The sequence below is a fragment of the Aedes albopictus genome, chromosome 2 (assembly GCF_035046485.1).
Source record: "Aedes albopictus strain Foshan chromosome 2, AalbF5, whole genome shotgun sequence".
NCBI lineage: Eukaryota > Metazoa > Arthropoda > Insecta > Diptera > Culicidae > Aedes > Aedes albopictus.
In genome coordinates, this window is record NC_085137.1 from 401,578,161 (window position 1) to 401,594,735 (window position 16,575).

Here is a 16,575-nt window from a genome sequence, read left to right on the forward strand (position 1 = left end):
TTGGCACCGCACTCTAGATTGGTTTTATTGTGATCGCTTTGAATTTCTTCCCCGCTCATAACAATTTCAGTAATTTTACAATTGCTGTTCATTTTAGTTGATTTTCGTAACTTTTTTTTACATATAAACACAGCCATCATGAATACGAAACAAACCCTGCAAGAGTCATCCCGATCGGTTCAGCCGTTCGTGAGTTTTGTTGCCTCAAAGGAACTTCAAACTCATTTTTATATATATAGATAGATTAAAACGCTGAACAGTAGACCTGGTCGCCTAATTGCTTGCAATTCGTCTCCGACGTACTGCAATCATTAATATTGACAAGAAAAAAATATGGAAGTATGTAATCGTTTCGATAACTTTCCAGGATACTTTCAGTAATTGGCTGTGTATGAGTAGACTACACTAGACTAGACTAGACTTGAAAATCAGTTTTCAATGAGTTGATGAATAAGTGTGTTGATGCTTATTTATGATACTTAGTATACTTATGACAACATGGTCCATACCAATGTATTTTATTCGTAATATTGTTTGATTGCTGATATAATATATGCATTAATCATCATTCAAGATCATTGTCGTTATTCACGCACATACACTCTTACTCACTTACTTACCCACACACTCACTTGCTAACGCACTGATACACTAATTAACTCTTTTGCTACATCACTCACAAACTCACTCACTTATTCATTTAAACTCACTAACTTACCAACTTACTTACTAGCGAACTTTCAAAGTCGCTAACTGACTCACCAACCCAAGTAACAATCATCATGCCTCGAAGGTATATTCATGTTTTATCCTGGTTTTATACGAGCATGTGAAAAAGCTAGTTGTTCAATACATATTAGTTTTATGTGGCAGTTTTTCAATTTACACCTTTGGCATTCCTTAAAACTATCATATAACTTCTGCTATAAACATCTTCAGTTAAAGACTTGCAAATGGTCATGAATTGGATTTGTCACTAATTATTTTCCATTTCAATAAATATACAAAACTGTGAGGCAACGGTTATAACCAACAAAATATTTCGTGGCCGTATCATAGACAAAGAAATGTTGTGATGAAACCGTTAGTTCTATCATGAGCTCAGTTATGACCACCTCAGGAGCAGAGATGGCATCCACCTCAGAGCGTTAAGTGAGGAGATAAAAAATACACATTACACACAGCCTGCATGATGAGAAAGAGTGCGTGTAAAGAATTATCTTCTGCGTGATCCGACTGCACGCGCTCGGTATCGTTGTCGCATCGCGCACGACGGTGAGCGCAGGAAAGCAAGAGAAAGTACAGTCCAACACAAAGCTCACATCGCAGCGCTGCGCTACTCTGTACTGCCGAGAGCCTACAACTTGCAGCTCAGACAGCGCAGATGTGTAGCACATTCCTAGAAATGAGCGAAGCTCACGCAGAAGAAGTTTGAGCTCTGCGACGTCTCGCGCAGCTGGTGTGGCAACTTACACATTCGCACTCTCACGCAAAGAGTTACGGCTGAGCGATGTGTGTTTGTTGCCGGACCACATTCGTAGCAAAACAGAGCGGCGCACATTTTATTGAAGATGTGTACGCAGAGCTGTTTATCAGTGTATCCATGCCATCTCTGCTCAAGAGAGTTAGCCCTATCGGAGAAATCATCAGGAACACATAGTTTTATCAGAAAAAACCCGATTTAATCCACCTATGGTGAACAGAACCCTTCTTACACTTTATAAAACTATTGTTGTATTATTTGTATTTAGCATATTTATTTTGTGTGATGGACCAAAAATTCTAGAAAATATTGTGGATTTGGCATCTAGTGGATTGGTTTCCAAAATAGCATCATGGACCATGGACTAAACTACCAGAAATGCCATACACCTTCTAGAATCTTGTGTGAAACTTAAAAAAAATAGCTTACATATTCTGGAATATTGTATCTTTTGTTAACTGCCAAAAGATCTTGAATCGATTAACAAATGGACAAGAAATCAGCGCGATACACTTTGTCTAATATCTCTTAATCAGTCGAATAAATTAGCTCCGAAGTACTTGGTATTCATGGTTATGGTGTAAAAAGGTCAAAAATAATATATCTACTATGCTAATCAGTTTTGGAATTAGCTAGTTATTTTGGCTGTCTAGTTCCCACAATATATAAATTCAAAGCTTTCATTGACCATATTGTTATTTTTCATAGAATTTCTGTGTATTTGTTATTTATAATTTTGTTGAAAACAATAACCTACTAGTATACACTTTGTATAAGGTCGGCCCATATAGCCGAGGCGGTAAACGCACGGGTATTCAGCATGACCATGCTGAGGGTGACGGGTTCGATTCCCGGTCGGCCCAGGATCTTTTCGTAAAGGAAATTTCCTTGACTTCCTTGGGCATAGAGTATCTTCGTGCCTGCCACACGATATACGCATGCATGTGGGCTTCGTGGCCGTGCGGTTTGCGGCGTCAGTCGTCTAGGCGTTTCATAAGCCTCGGAGTGCGGGTTCGATTCCCGCTCCAGTCGGGGAAAACTTTTCGTCAAACGAAAAATTCTCCATTGGGCCACTGGGTGTTATGTGTGTTGTCCGTTGTCTAGTGTTGGTAATGTTCAGTCTGTGCAGCCTCTGGCTGAAGACGGTGTAGTGTCTTTTAAAATGGTCATTGGCAGAGGAAGCTCTCAGTTAATAACTGTGGAAGTGCTCATAGAACACTAAGCTGAGATGCAGGCTTTGTCCCAATGAGGACGTTACGCCAAGAAGAGAGAGAGAGAAGGTCAGCATTATTTATTGAAAAATAATTTCCCATAGACTGGTCAACTAATGCTGGGACTAATGCAAGATAACAAGTGAATATAATAATAAAAAAAATAATTTATTGAAATATTCTTCTTAAGATATCTCAGTAATCAAATGTCGAATCGATATAAAATTTCAGGGCCTTTTACAAGGATATTGTAGCTTTCATTTGGTGCTTAGAGAACCCAAATCGGTTGACAGATGGCTGAGATATTTATTATAGTACCCTTGGTCAAAAATCTCTTAAAAAGTATTACTCCCAAGTACTCTTTGAAAGATATCTCGGTAATCAAATGTCCAATCCTAATGAAATTGTATAGGGTTCTACTAGAATGTTGTAGCTTTCATTTGGTGCCAGGAGAACCGAAATCGGTTGACAGACGGCTGAGATATTTATTATGATACACTTGGTCAAAAATCTCAAAAAGTTTAGTTGTATAAATCCTAAGTACTCTTCGAAAGATATCTCTGTAACCAAATGTCCAATCGAAAAAAAATTTCTGGTCGATCTACTAAGATGCTGTAGCTTTCATTTGGTGCCAAGAGAACACAAATTGATTGACAAACGGCCGAAATATTTATTATGATACACTTGGTCAAAAATCTTAAAAAGTTTAGATTTATGACTCATAAGTACTCTTCGAAAGAAATCTCGGTAACCAAACGTCCAATCGAAAAAAAATTCAATAGCGTTCTACTAGGATGTAGTAGCTTTCATTTGCTTCCAAGAGAACTCAAATCGGTTGACAGACGGCTGAGAAACGTGCGTGACTTTTTTTTGTAACGCACATACACACACACACACATACACACATACATACATTTGCTCAGTTCGTCGAGCTGAGTTCATTGGTATATGAGACTCGGCCCTCCGGGCCTCGGATCGAAAGTCGGTTTTTCGAGCGATATTTATACCCTTCTTATGGGTGTAAGAAGGGTAAAAACATGTCGCCTGGCCGGGATAATTTATGTAAATACTGAAAAATCATTACTCATTTTTATGATTTCACGTGCAGATTAAGATTAAACTTAACGATTCAACCATTTTATTCTCAGAAAAATTATATTGTGTCTTCGAAACTCCGCTCATTGACAAAACCATTTTTGTACCCAATTCCACCGAGTAAATAAAATGCATTTTACTTCCAATTAATGCACAGTTTGTGTAGCGCACTTATGTTTTTGTCATTATCACAGTCACATTCACCACAAATTCCCCGTGGAATGTCTTCTAACACGTATTACATAGGAAAACAAACCTGAATTCCAGATCGGCATCTTTCCAATTGATCTCTGGATAAACAACCAAGCATAATTTATTCTGACGATCGAACATTGATAGTGACAAATAAACAAAACAAGTATTTGACAAGTCAGAAGGTGGTTTTATTTAGAATACGACCCGAAATCCCAAGCCGGTATGCATACCAAGTCCTGTAGATCATAATAAGATTGGGCCCACTAGCCAGAACGTGGGCCTTTGGAGGCATATAAGAGCTCGAGAGTATTTTCAAGTCGGCATCAATGGTTTTATTGCTAGGGTTTTGGAATCGCTAAAATACTTCGATAAAATCAAAATTGTTACTTGGAAAATAGCTTACCACTCACTCCCTAAGTAATAATTTTGATTTAATCGAAGTTTTTAGCGATTCAAAACCCTAGCAATAAAACCATTGATGCCGACTTGAAAGTACTCTCGAGCTCTTATATGCCTCAAAAGGCCCACGTTCTGACTAGTTGGCCCAATATTATTATGATCTACAGGACTTGGTATGCATACCGGCTTGGGATTTCGGGTTGTTCTTCTTCTTCTTCTTTATAGCTCTACGTCCCCACTGGGACTTGGCCTGCCTCGCTTCAACGTAGTGTTCTTTTTGAGCATTTCCACAGTTATTAATTGAAGGGCTTCCTTTGCCTGCCATTGCATAAATTTGTATATTGTGAGGCAAGTACAATGGTACACTATGCCCAGGGAGTCGAGAAAATTTTCCCGACTGGAACGGGAATCGAACTCGCCATCTCCGGATTGGCGATCCATAGCCTTAACCACTAGGCTATCTGGAGACCCTGGATTTCGGGTTGTATCATAGTTTTATTATCCCGGCTAGGCGACATGTTTTTTTCTGATAAAACTCTGTGTTCCTGATGATTTCTCCGATAGGACTAACCCTCCAGGGGTGGTCATAACTGAGCTTATGATAGAACTAACGGTTTTATCACAGCATTTCTTCGACCACGAAATATTTTGTTGGTTCTAGCCGTTGCCTCACAGTTTTGTATATTTGTTTACGAAAAAACACTCTCCGACAACAACCGTAAATGCAAGTTTTATTGAAATGGAATAATGGAAAATGGAAATGGAAAATTAGTGACAAAACCAATTCATGACAACTTGCAAGTCTTTAACTGAAGATGTTCATAGCAGAAGTTATATGATAGTTTTATGGAATGCCAAAGGTGTAAATTGAAAAACTGCCACACAAAACTAATATAGAACAACTAGCTTTTCCACATGCTCGTATGAAACTAGGACAAAACATGAGGCTTGCTGATTGTTACTTTGGGTGAGTTAATCAGTGGGCCGTTTCCTCCCACTGATTAACTCACTCAGATGCTCACTCTTTTACTCTCTCACTCACGTACCAACTCACTCACTAACTCGCAAATTGATTCACTCACAACATCACACTCTCCAACTCATTAACTCACTAACTTGCCGTCTTACTTACTCACTAACTTAAGGCCTCAATGAGATAAGACTTAGTTTCATATGACTCGTACAATGGATTTTTGATGCTCGTACTATCTCAAAGCTCTCGGAATCTTACCTTACCGGTCAGGCTAAGGCCGGGGTGGCCTCTGCTGTACATAGGAGCCGCCTCCATTCCACTCGGTCCATGGATGTTTGTCTCCAGTTCCGCACTCTGCGTAGGGTCCGCAGATCGTCCTCCACCTAGCTCGCTGCGCTCCACGTCTTCTTGTACCGGTCGGATGACTCTCGAGAACCATTTTAGTCGGGTTGCTATCCGACATCCTGATGACGTGACCCGCCCACCGTAGCCTCCCGATTTTCGCGGTATGGACGATGGTTGGTTCTCCCAGCAGCTGATGCAGCTCGTGGTTCATTCGCCTTCTCCAAGTCCCGTCTTCCATCTGCACTCCGCCGTAGATGGTACGCAACACCTTCCGTTCGAAAACTCCAAGGGCGCGTTGGTCCTCTGCACGTAGGGTCCATGTTTCGTGCCCATAGAGGACGACCGGTCTAATCAATGTTTTGTAGATGGTTAACTTCGTGTTACGGCGAACTTTATTCGATCGTAGAGTTCTGCGGAGTCCAAAGTAGGCACGATTTCCTGCCACAATGCGCCTCTGAATTTCTCTGCTGGTGTCGTTGTCGTCGGTCACCAGTGAGCCCAAGTACACGAATTCTTCAACCGCCTCGATTTCATCACCGTCGATATGAATTCGGGGTGGCGGGCGCGGTGATTCCTCCCTGGAGCCCTTCGCCATCATGTACTTTGTCTTCGACACATTAATGACTAATCCGATTCGCCTGGCTTCACTTTTTAGTCGGATGTACGTTTCCGCCATCGTCTCAAATTTACGAGCAATAATATCAATATCGTCGGCGAAACCAAGCAGCTGAACGGACTTCGTGAAAATCGTCCCACTCGTGTTTATCCCCGCTCTTCTTATTACACCCTCCAAAGCAATGTTGAACAGCAAGCACGAAAGACCATCACCTTGCCGTAGCCCTCTGCGAGATTCGAAGGGACTCGAGAGTGTCCCTGATACTCGAACTACGCACATCACTCGATCCATCGTCGCCTTGATCAACCGTATCAGTTTATCCGGGAATCCGTATTCGTGCATAATCTGCCATAGCTGTTCTCGATCGATTGTATCATACGCCGATTTGAAATCGATGAACAAGTGATGTGTGGGCACGTTGTATTCGCAGCATTTCTGCAACACCTGGCGGATGGCGAACATCTGGTCCGTTGTAGCGCGTTCACCCATAAATCCAGCCTGATATTGCCCCACGAACTCTCTTGCAATCGGTGATAGACGGCGGCATAAAATTTGAGAGAGTATTTTGTAGGCAGCGCTCAGTAGTGTGATCGCGCGGTAGTTCCCGCAATCCAACTTGTCGCCCTTTTTGTAGATGGGACACACGATACCTTCACGATACCTGAAGAGTAGACATGAGAGTCCGTCACCTTGTCGCAGTCCCCGGCGAGATACGAATGAACTGGATAGTTCACCCGAAACCCTTACGCTGTTTTGCACACCGTCCATCGTTGCTTTAATCAGTCTAGTCAGCTTCCCAGGAAAGCCGTTTTCGTCCATGATTCTCCATAGCTCTGCGTGGTCGATACTATCGTATGCCGCTTTGAAGTTGATGAACAGGTGGTGCGTTGGGACCTGGTATTCACGGCATTTCTGGAGGATTTGCCGTACGGTAAAGATCTGGTCCGTTGTCGACCGGCCGTCGATGAAGCCGGCTTGATAACTTCCCACGAACTCATTTGTTTTAGATGACAGACGACGGAAGATGATCTGGGATAGCACTTTGTAGACAGCATTCAAAATAGTGATCGCCCTGAAATTCTCACATTCCAAATGGTCGCCTTTCTTGTGAATGGGGCAGATTACCCATTCCTTCCACTCCTCCGGTAGCTGTTCGGTTTCCCAGATCCTGACTATTAGCCGATGCAAACAGGTGGTCAACTTTTCTGGGCCCATCTTGATGAGTTCAGCTGCGATACCATCTGCTTTGTTGGTTTTGAGCTGGTGAATGGCATCCTTAACTTCCCTCAGCGTGGGAGTTGGTTCATTTCCGTCCTCCGCTGCACTGGCCCCAGGTAACCACTAAGCATTTGAATAAGCCGTGTATCAGCCCGTATTATGCATTTAAACTGCTTGCTGCCCTACATAAGCAGTTTGAATGCATAACTGCCTTGAGTTAGCATAAGCTGTGCTGCACAAATGCTTTTGGCTGTTAATTAGCATTTCATCTGCTTGAAGTGTTTTTACTTGGGAGCAATCAAAATGCTTTTCAACTGCTCTTTAAATGCTAGGAGCAAAAAGGTTGGGAGATATGTTACGCATTTGGCAACACATATTGTCTCCCTCTTACAAAGCCTATGCTTCTGTTTACAAATTTGTGCATCTTATTTGTTTCTTCATTTTCCTGTACTCATCCAAAAGCACCAAAGAAAACATTACTGCAGCTGGATTGGTTTGGGAATATATCCATCGAAAAATCACCAATTATTTATCATTTCGTCAAAAAATGTGTGCCGAATAGGTGGATGCTTTGGTGGATCAGAGGATTGTTTGAAAGAGGGAAGAAAGAATCATATTCCACAGATATTTAAAAGAAGGGATCGTAATCCTCTACCACAATGAAACATCTCAATGAAAACAAGTTTTTGATGTTGAATCTGAAGCTGTTATCGAATCATTCTTTATATTGGCGATTAAATCAACGCACGCCACTGGAACAGCTTTAGCATCGTGGATCAGGAGCAACAGAATCAGAAGCAGATATGATTAATCAATCTCCGGATCGTAAGTTCAAACCTACATCACTACAAAAATCAGCAAAAAAGTACCACCTAGCACCGGCTGGAATATGGAAGGACGATGAACCTGGAAGCAGGATGAGAGAACGAGAAGCAGACGTCAATCTATTTTTGTTTTGTTTTTTGCTCGACGAGGCGTTACGCTTCTTTGACATTTCAACACGACGTTCCTGAAGGGATAGCACTAAGACAGCCCGTTATTTTGCCAAAACCTGCTGTAAGGTAGCACTATAGGCGCATATACGGCTAATTAGCATTAAACGCCTTGTCGTAAAGGCTACTATAATGCTTAAGGAATGCTACTTTAACTGCTTACTGGTTACTTGGGGCGTCGTCGTTCCTTCCGTTGCCGTGGGCTCCCATGCCTACGTTCTCCACGCCGTTCAGGTGCTGATCGAAGTGCTGCTTCCACCTTTCGATCACCGCACGTCCGTCCGTCAAGAGGCCTCCGTCTTTATCCCTGCATATTTCGGCTCGCGGCACGAAGCCGTTGCGGGATGCGTTGAGCTTCTGATAGAACTTCCGTGTTTCTTGGGAACGGCGCAGCAGTTCCATTTCTTCACACTCCGCTTCTTCCAGGCGGCGCTTTTTCTCCCGAAAGAGGCGGGTCTGCTGTTTCCGCTTCTGTTTGTAACGTTCCACTTTCTGTCGAGTCCCTCGCTGCAGCATTACCGCCCTCGCTGCGTTCTTCTCCTCCAAAACCGTTCTGCACTCTTCGTCGAACCATTCGTTCCGTCGATTCCGTTTCACGTACCCGATGGTGCTCTCGACTGCGTCGTTGATGGCTGCTTTCACTGTACCCCAGCAGTCCTCTAGAGGGGCCTCATCGAGCTCGCCTTCATCTGGCAACGCGGCTTCGAGGTTCTGCGCGTATGCTGAGCTGAGGCGACATCCGGTTGCTTCAGTCGCTCTAGGTTGTACCGTGGCGGTCGCCGGTACCGTACATTGTTGATGACGGAGAGTTTTGGGCGCAGTTTGATCATCACCAGATAGTGGTCGGAGTCGATGTTGGCTCCACGATAGGTCCGGACGTCGATAGTGTCGGAGAAGTGCCGTCCATCAATCAGAACGTGGTCGATTTGAGATTCCGTCTGCTGTGGTATTTAATCTCCATAAGGGAGACTGTGTTGGAAAAAGTTGCTACGTATGGCCATATTTTTGGAGGCGGCGAAATCAATGAGTCGTAGGCCGTTTTCGTTCGTTTGCTGGTGGGCGCTGAACTTACCAATCGTCGGTCTGAATTCCTCCTCCTGTCCTACCTGAGCGTTCAAATCACCTATGATGATCTTGACATCGTGGCTTGGGCAGCGATCGTACTCGCGTTCGAGCTGCGCGTAAAATGCGTCCTTGTCATCATCAGTACTTCCGGAGTGTGGGCTGTGCACGTTTATTATGCTGATGTTGAAGAATCGGCCTTTGATCCTCAACCTGCACATTCTTTCGTCGATCGGCCACCAACTGATCACGCGCCTCTGCATATCACCCATCACGATGAAAGCTGTTCCCAGCTCACGTGTGTTGCCGCAGCTCTGGTAGATGGTATGATTACCTCTAAACGTTCGCACCATGGATCCTGTCCAACACACCTCCTGCAGCGCTACGATGCCGAACCCGCGGTCCTTCAGTAGATTGGCGAATATGCGGGTGCTCCCAATGAAGTTGAGAGATCGGCAGTTCCACGTACCGAGTTTCCAATCGCAAGTCTTTTTTGTTCGCTGGGGTCGTTGCCATTGGTCTCGGATCGTATTATTCTGTTGCTGATTTTCAGTTACAATGTTTTTTTACGGCTGGCTCGTAGGGCCTGACACCAACCCCCTACTTTCCGGAGGACCATAGTGCACAGTTGAGCTTAGAGTCCTTCCCTGGCACTCGGACGTAGATCAGCCGCCCCTAACATGGGGATCAGACGCTGTTGTGAGCCGCTCCTCCTGGAGAACAGACGCTCAGGTTTGCCGAAGCAAACCCCCCCTTCCCTGTCAGCCTACGACCAAAGTTCCCACCGGGGTTGGTTACCCGATCTTTCCTAAGGTTGCTCATAGTTTCCGTTTGGCAAATACTAGGTATTCAATTATTATTGCCGGGAAATCGCTTGCTGTCCGAACTTGCTTACACTACTCTAAACTTAAAACAGAATAACAACTCCTGTTTGCATTTTTTCAGAAATTACAAATATACATTAACGATTGACTGCCATTTCAATTTGAGCACAATATTCAAATAAGTTTCTTCAAGCACTTTATCATTACGGTACTTTCATTCGTTCGCATTTTGTTTGATACGACTGATAACTACGTAGAGGTAGATGCTCGAAAACGACTCACTCAAAGTGCATATTTTCGGTAATACCAATCCGTCTGGTCAATTATGATTTTTAAATAACTCAACGTACTCGTTTGATCGCCTTACAGGTAGCAATTGTTCTTCCTCAACAAAGTCGTTGAGTGCCTGTGCGATAGGCAAAAAGTTTCAAACAATAAATAAATCGCTTTCGCTCGTCATACATATGTACAACAGAGATGTTTATATTTGCGGTTTAGGGAATGATGATAGACATCTATGAGATTTGAATTACCTTATGACAACTAAAATGCCGGGTCAATAATTGGCTCGGTAGCTTAGTTGGTAAAGCACTTGTCTAGCGAATAAGGGTCGTGAGTTCAAATCTCACCTGAGCTATGGATTTTTTTTTTCAATTTAACCAATAATTTACCTATCTGTACATATGTACGTTGAGTTATTTGAAAATCATAGTTCATTTTATTTAATAATCTAAGTGTATTTATTTATATTTTCTGAATCAGTCTATATCCATTTGCACTCATCAAACAAGTGTAAAAATAATTGAAAACATACTTACTTTTCTTCACTTTTGATGGATGAATCTAACGACAACTGTTTTATTCGATTATATATTTTCACTTAGGAAATTGATTCTCCAGATTAATTAAATCCAGCGGCATTGAAAAAACCTTTTCTCACTTTACATTTTCCCACTGTGAGCGTCATCGGCGGTTCCAAAAATCTTCCTCACGGTCTCTTCTTCTGGTTCTTCACTAGTCTTCCCCGTCCAACTAACACCGCTTGGGGGAAGATAACTGACACCACTGACTGACTGCTGGCTGCTTCTGCTTGCTACTGACACCCCACCCACACTTTTCGGCTCATTCGTTGGACACCGAGAGCACTGAAGCACGCCGGACGGACGGGTCGCGAGCCGCCTTCTATCTTCAATTTATTACACGCAAATATTTCAATTACGGCCGTAGATTACACCCGGCCAGCACCTTCTGCATTCATACACACACCCACTTGTCACTTGAGAGGCATTTTTGTTCTTCTGACACTATAAAGTACTGAACTGACACCTTCCACAGTACCACCATTAAGTATGGCTTCAAAGTGAGCCAGCTGTTATGCAGCAGTTTGCGAACACGACTTCACGCTACGGGATCACGACAAGAACTACAGCAGCGTTCTGCGGGTAGGCCAGCTTGGCATCCGTCCGTCGTCGTCGTCGTGAACTGGAGTGCAGCACTCGCTCATCTACCGCCGCGTTGTCGTCGTCATCGTCGTGAGCTATGGCAATACTCTTTCTCTCACCACGTGCGTGTAGTGTGAATCTCACGACGCCAGGCGCCCAGTGTCACTCACCAGCAGCGCGGCCCAAATCAACCGAGGATGAGTTTCCCACAGGGAACAAACGTCTCTATCGTCAACACGTATGTCAAGACTGCCAGTGGAGATGATTAAGCGTGCCCCAAAGAAGGAAGAAGGTGTGAAATATGGGACTCTACTGTGCTGCTCGGTCCAGCACGCTCGCCAGTAGCGTGGTGGCACGCGATGTGCCAATTAATTGGTTCGGATGCATCTTGACGCCACGATTGACGATATATTGGCGAGATTTCCTGAAAGCGGACAATAGACTTTGATTAGTCGTGGGAGCCGAAAGTGGATTAGAAGTTTGCAAGCTTGGGTAAGAAGAGATGGAGACGCATGGTATTTAGTGCGTATGAAATAGAAAGGGGAGATTACGAGTATTCCATGAGGTTTTCAACCGAACGACATTTGTTGGAACGTACATGCTCTTCCTCTTTATCTTGACGTAACATCAAAACTGAGACAAAGCCTGCTTCTCAGTAAGTATTCTATGAGCATTTCCACAGTTATTAACCCTTCCGTTACCAACCTCCCTTACAAGAGTGTGAAAAAAACTCTTTTTTCGCTGTAACTTTTTTGTTTTACAATATTTGTCGACAAAATTTTGACACAGGAAGCACATACTCTTCTAATTTAGGTATTTGCTAAGGATTTATGGGATGGCGATCTGGTTCAGTAGTTCTTCCGGAATCAAAATAGGTCATTGCAATTGACAATTTTGGAAAAATGAATTTCGATGTGAGAACAATTCAGTTTTCAGTGAACTAAAATGATAGAAAAATATGTCTGAAAGTCTATCCTGGTGAAAATGCCTGGTGAAAATGCCTTGGAACCAGTTTTACGGGGAACCGGTTTCGGGGATCAACTTTTGAATATGAGTCAATTGCATCATGCGACACCTCAAACTTCGTGATTTTTCAAGACACGTCATTCTGAGCTGTTTTTTTTTTTGCGTTATCAAAGTGGTTACTCCTGCGATTCATTCAGGGACTGCTTCAAAAATTCCTCAAGATATTTCTTCGATCAACTTCTCTTAGAATTCCTGATGGATTTGCACTAAAAATTTCTACGGAGATTCCTCTAGCAATTCCTACTAGGATTTCTCTAGAAACTCCAACAATACAATCTACAGAAATTCTCTCAGGGATTCCTCTAGAGGTTATTGTTGGGTTTCATAACATAAGTGGAACTCGCGCTCAGAAAGTTGTACCCATTGTGGGATTTGAATATGGTATAAGGAACATCAAAATGTCAAAACCATTATACTAGTTAGGAGCTTAACATTTGAAAAGAATCTAAGGATTTAATATGTATCATGTTTAATTATGCATGTTCACTACTGGTAGGTTTTTTTCTTCCTATCGTGGTGCGCATTAATTAATGCCGTTTTATTTATTTTTTTAACCTGGATTAGAACTGGACTGGCGGAAAATACTGAAACTAATAAAGTCAAACAAATGTGCAACACAATCGAACCTAAGTTGTGTTAGGGTTGCAACCGTGAACTCATCCAGTTCCAAACCAGGTTGGAACTGAAACAAAAAAAAAAACGGCATAAGATAGGCTGTCAAGCTTGAGTCTCCCGCTCGAGCAGGTGAATTGTAAACAAAGTATCACATTGATCGTTCACTCAGAAATAAAAGTACACACGGAAACACTATTATTTATGCATTTTGTATCCGCATCTCTCTCACTCTCTTTTTGTTTTTATATGCTATCTGCCGTTTAGTCTGGGTTGAAGAGAAGTGTTTCGTCAACCCAGTTGAAGCACCAGATAGCATGAAAACAGAAAGAGAGTGAGAGAGATGCGGATACAAAATGCATAAATAATAGTGATTCCGTGTATACTTTTATTTCTGAGTGTGTGTTGAAATGTCACCCATCTCTATAGAACCCATGATGCTACTGCTTCGCGTGATGTAAGTAAAAGGTAGAGGTATATGGTATTAAAAGGTAGAGGAAAAGGTAGAGAAATTTGGCTCAGCAGGATAGTTTTACAAATAGGCAAATTTGACGAAAGCTAACGATCCCCCCGCATCTGGTGGCAGGAGTGAGCACCCTATGAAAAGAGTGACGCTGCCAAAAAGTGCCATGGCGCAGCATAGGCAAACTGCACTTTTTTCACTTTTTCTTATCGAGTTCCGCATCGTAGAGAACCGAACAATCACTTTTTGGAAAAAAAACATTTAATTCTTTTTCAGATACGCTTAGATCTGGTGGGTACTTCCGAACAATTTAAGTGATTAATTTGAGGAGGTCTTGCTATGCCTCCGGCGAGCAATCTTCCGGATATTTTTTGTTAGCTGGCCAATCCGGTGTCTGCCGGCGTAGGCATCGAGAGTGATGTTAACCCTCGAGCGATCGTGCTGTTGTATTTTGTACAACAGGTTTAAAAAATCGTGCTTTTTGTACTCCGCACCTGCAACTGCAAGTCTGTGTATCTGTAATAATACATTTCATATAAGAAATCCATTAAATATAAAATCCACATCGAGTTTCTGTCAGTTATTATTACACTTTTATCCTTTAGTAGTCTAGGATATTTTTAAATGTATGCCTTGAGCAGTTATATACGAGGGGTCCCACAATCTGAACATGTCGAACAAAATTATTAAATATGTTAACATTTTTACATTGGGTATTTATAAACAAGCATCGTGTCATAGCATGCTTATTCATGTATACATATACATTTTCGTTTATGCTGCATCATCTACACAATAGATATATCGGGATGTCAAAAAATCGATTATAACGCACATTGATCATTTTTTTTCATGTTGTACTAAACGATCTTCTTTACAAGTGTAACATTTTTCCGCCTCTTATCCGCAATGAAATAAAAAAAATATGTATTGCATTTTTCATTCGTTGGTAAACTTTCGAGTAAATCTTCGAAGAGATAAAATAAATACTCAGACGTCAGATTGCATAGCATTTAGCAGCTGAACGAACCATGCATTCATTGCACCAACAGAAAGAGTGCGTTCAATGTTATTTTTGTTAGCGGTGGCAAAACTCAATCTAAAAATGATTAAAATATACGAATTTTTATTTATGTCAAAATATTATCACCGCTTCAAGCTTTTTTGCCTTCAGTCGCCCCTCGCTCGACTGCTGAGTAGCCACCTCGTGCGTGCTTTGTTGTCGCCGTTGTCGCAGACGTCAAACTAGTATAACGCACAGTATCGCCGCACTAATCCGGTTTTTCGGGCATATCAACCTCGATAGCAACGAACGCGCGTAGTGTGAAAATAACAGCAAATTAAGCTTGGTTCGCTCGATGACTTCATTTACTAAGTTATTGTAAAGAGCTAAATTGTCGAGCCAGCTCAGCTGTTGAATTCTTGATAATCGGTAGTCGAGCCCGGTAGTAAAGTTTAAGTTATAACTCAGCAAAAAAATCCAAGCTCAAGATCGAGATCTTAGTGTGCAGATTAAAAGCGGGAACAAACTCGTAGACTTTTTTTCATTCCTGGAAATATTATCGATCTTTGAAAATCATGTAATTTTTATTTTTTCATTTTGTCTTTTGTCCCGTTGACATTGTGTTGTTCGACCTGTCGCTGTAAGTGCTTTTAAAATCATGTTTTCTACTGGTCACCGAAGAAACGTACAAGTCATCACACGGTGCATTAGATTTATAAGAATTGAAAAACCTGACAGTTTTCACAGAAACAAGACCAATAAGAAAGAGCTCGTTACAAAACTAGAATTTCAAGCTAGCCCCAGTTTGTTACATACATAATTTACAAAAGGGATAAATTCACGTATGTGGCAACCCTAATCCCACCAAATGCATCTGACAGGAGTCAACATCTATCGTGTATCCACAATGGATTCCTTTGTGGATACACAAATGTTTACATACAAGATGTTGGATACTTAAAAATGGCGGCCTCGCACTCTGGTGGATAAATTACACTGCTTGGGTGACCCGTCTAGTTAATGTCGAATTCGTTTATTTGCACCGCCTGCACCACTTTGCCACCGGGTGTAGCAAACTTGCACCAAAACCGTTCGTTTATTCGCAGGTACTGTTCTGTTTTGACACCCGATTGGCACCGGTGCAAGAAAATGCTACACCCAGTTTGAGCGCGGTGTAGCAGGTACAAAGCTGGTTTTACCAATACATGCATATCGCTGAACTTGTATCGTGTTTTTGTTTTGGTAGGAATGATGATTTTCTCTTTGGCATTAGGTAAACAGTTTTCTTGGATATTCGTTTATTTCAACATGTTTTAATTTCCAAACAGCAAATCTGTGCGTTTAAAAATTATTTAAACTTGATCGATGATTATGACGTCTTTCAACTTCTGAGGAATCTTAAAAATTTATCGGTAACTTGAAATTCCAAAGAGTTGATTCAACGTGTATTTTTCCCATCACTTTTTTGATAATCGCAAATATGTGGATTACTTTTAATGATTTTAATCATTAGATTTTTCTGTCGCATGGTGATCTATGATATTGTCGGGCCGCCACCAAACCGGACTTCGCACAATCAAGTCGCGACGCGACCCAACTCGCGACGTTTTTGAATC

General features: G+C 42.1%; 1 protein-coding gene and 1 non-coding gene across 5 annotated transcripts in view; one reads left to right on the forward strand and one right to left on the reverse strand.

Moving 5' to 3' along the window:
- The window catches only part of LOC109403681 (diacylglycerol kinase 1), a 598,539-nt gene that overhangs the window by 568,251 nt on the left and 13,713 nt on the right, over positions 1-16,575 (reverse strand). For 3 of the 4 annotated variants that reach the window (XM_062853304.1, XM_062853305.1, XM_062853301.1), the window contains exon 2: positions 11,232-12,279. The exons of the other annotated variant lie outside the window; for it this stretch is intronic. The gene's annotated coding sequence lies outside the window, so the exon portion shown is untranslated. The remainder of the gene's footprint in view (positions 1-11,231; positions 12,280-16,575) is intronic. 4 annotated transcript variants of the gene reach the window in all.
- On the forward strand, positions 10,979-11,050 carry Trnaa-agc (transfer RNA alanine (anticodon AGC)). Its single transcript has one exon. It is a non-coding gene; the product is annotated as a tRNA-Ala (tRNA).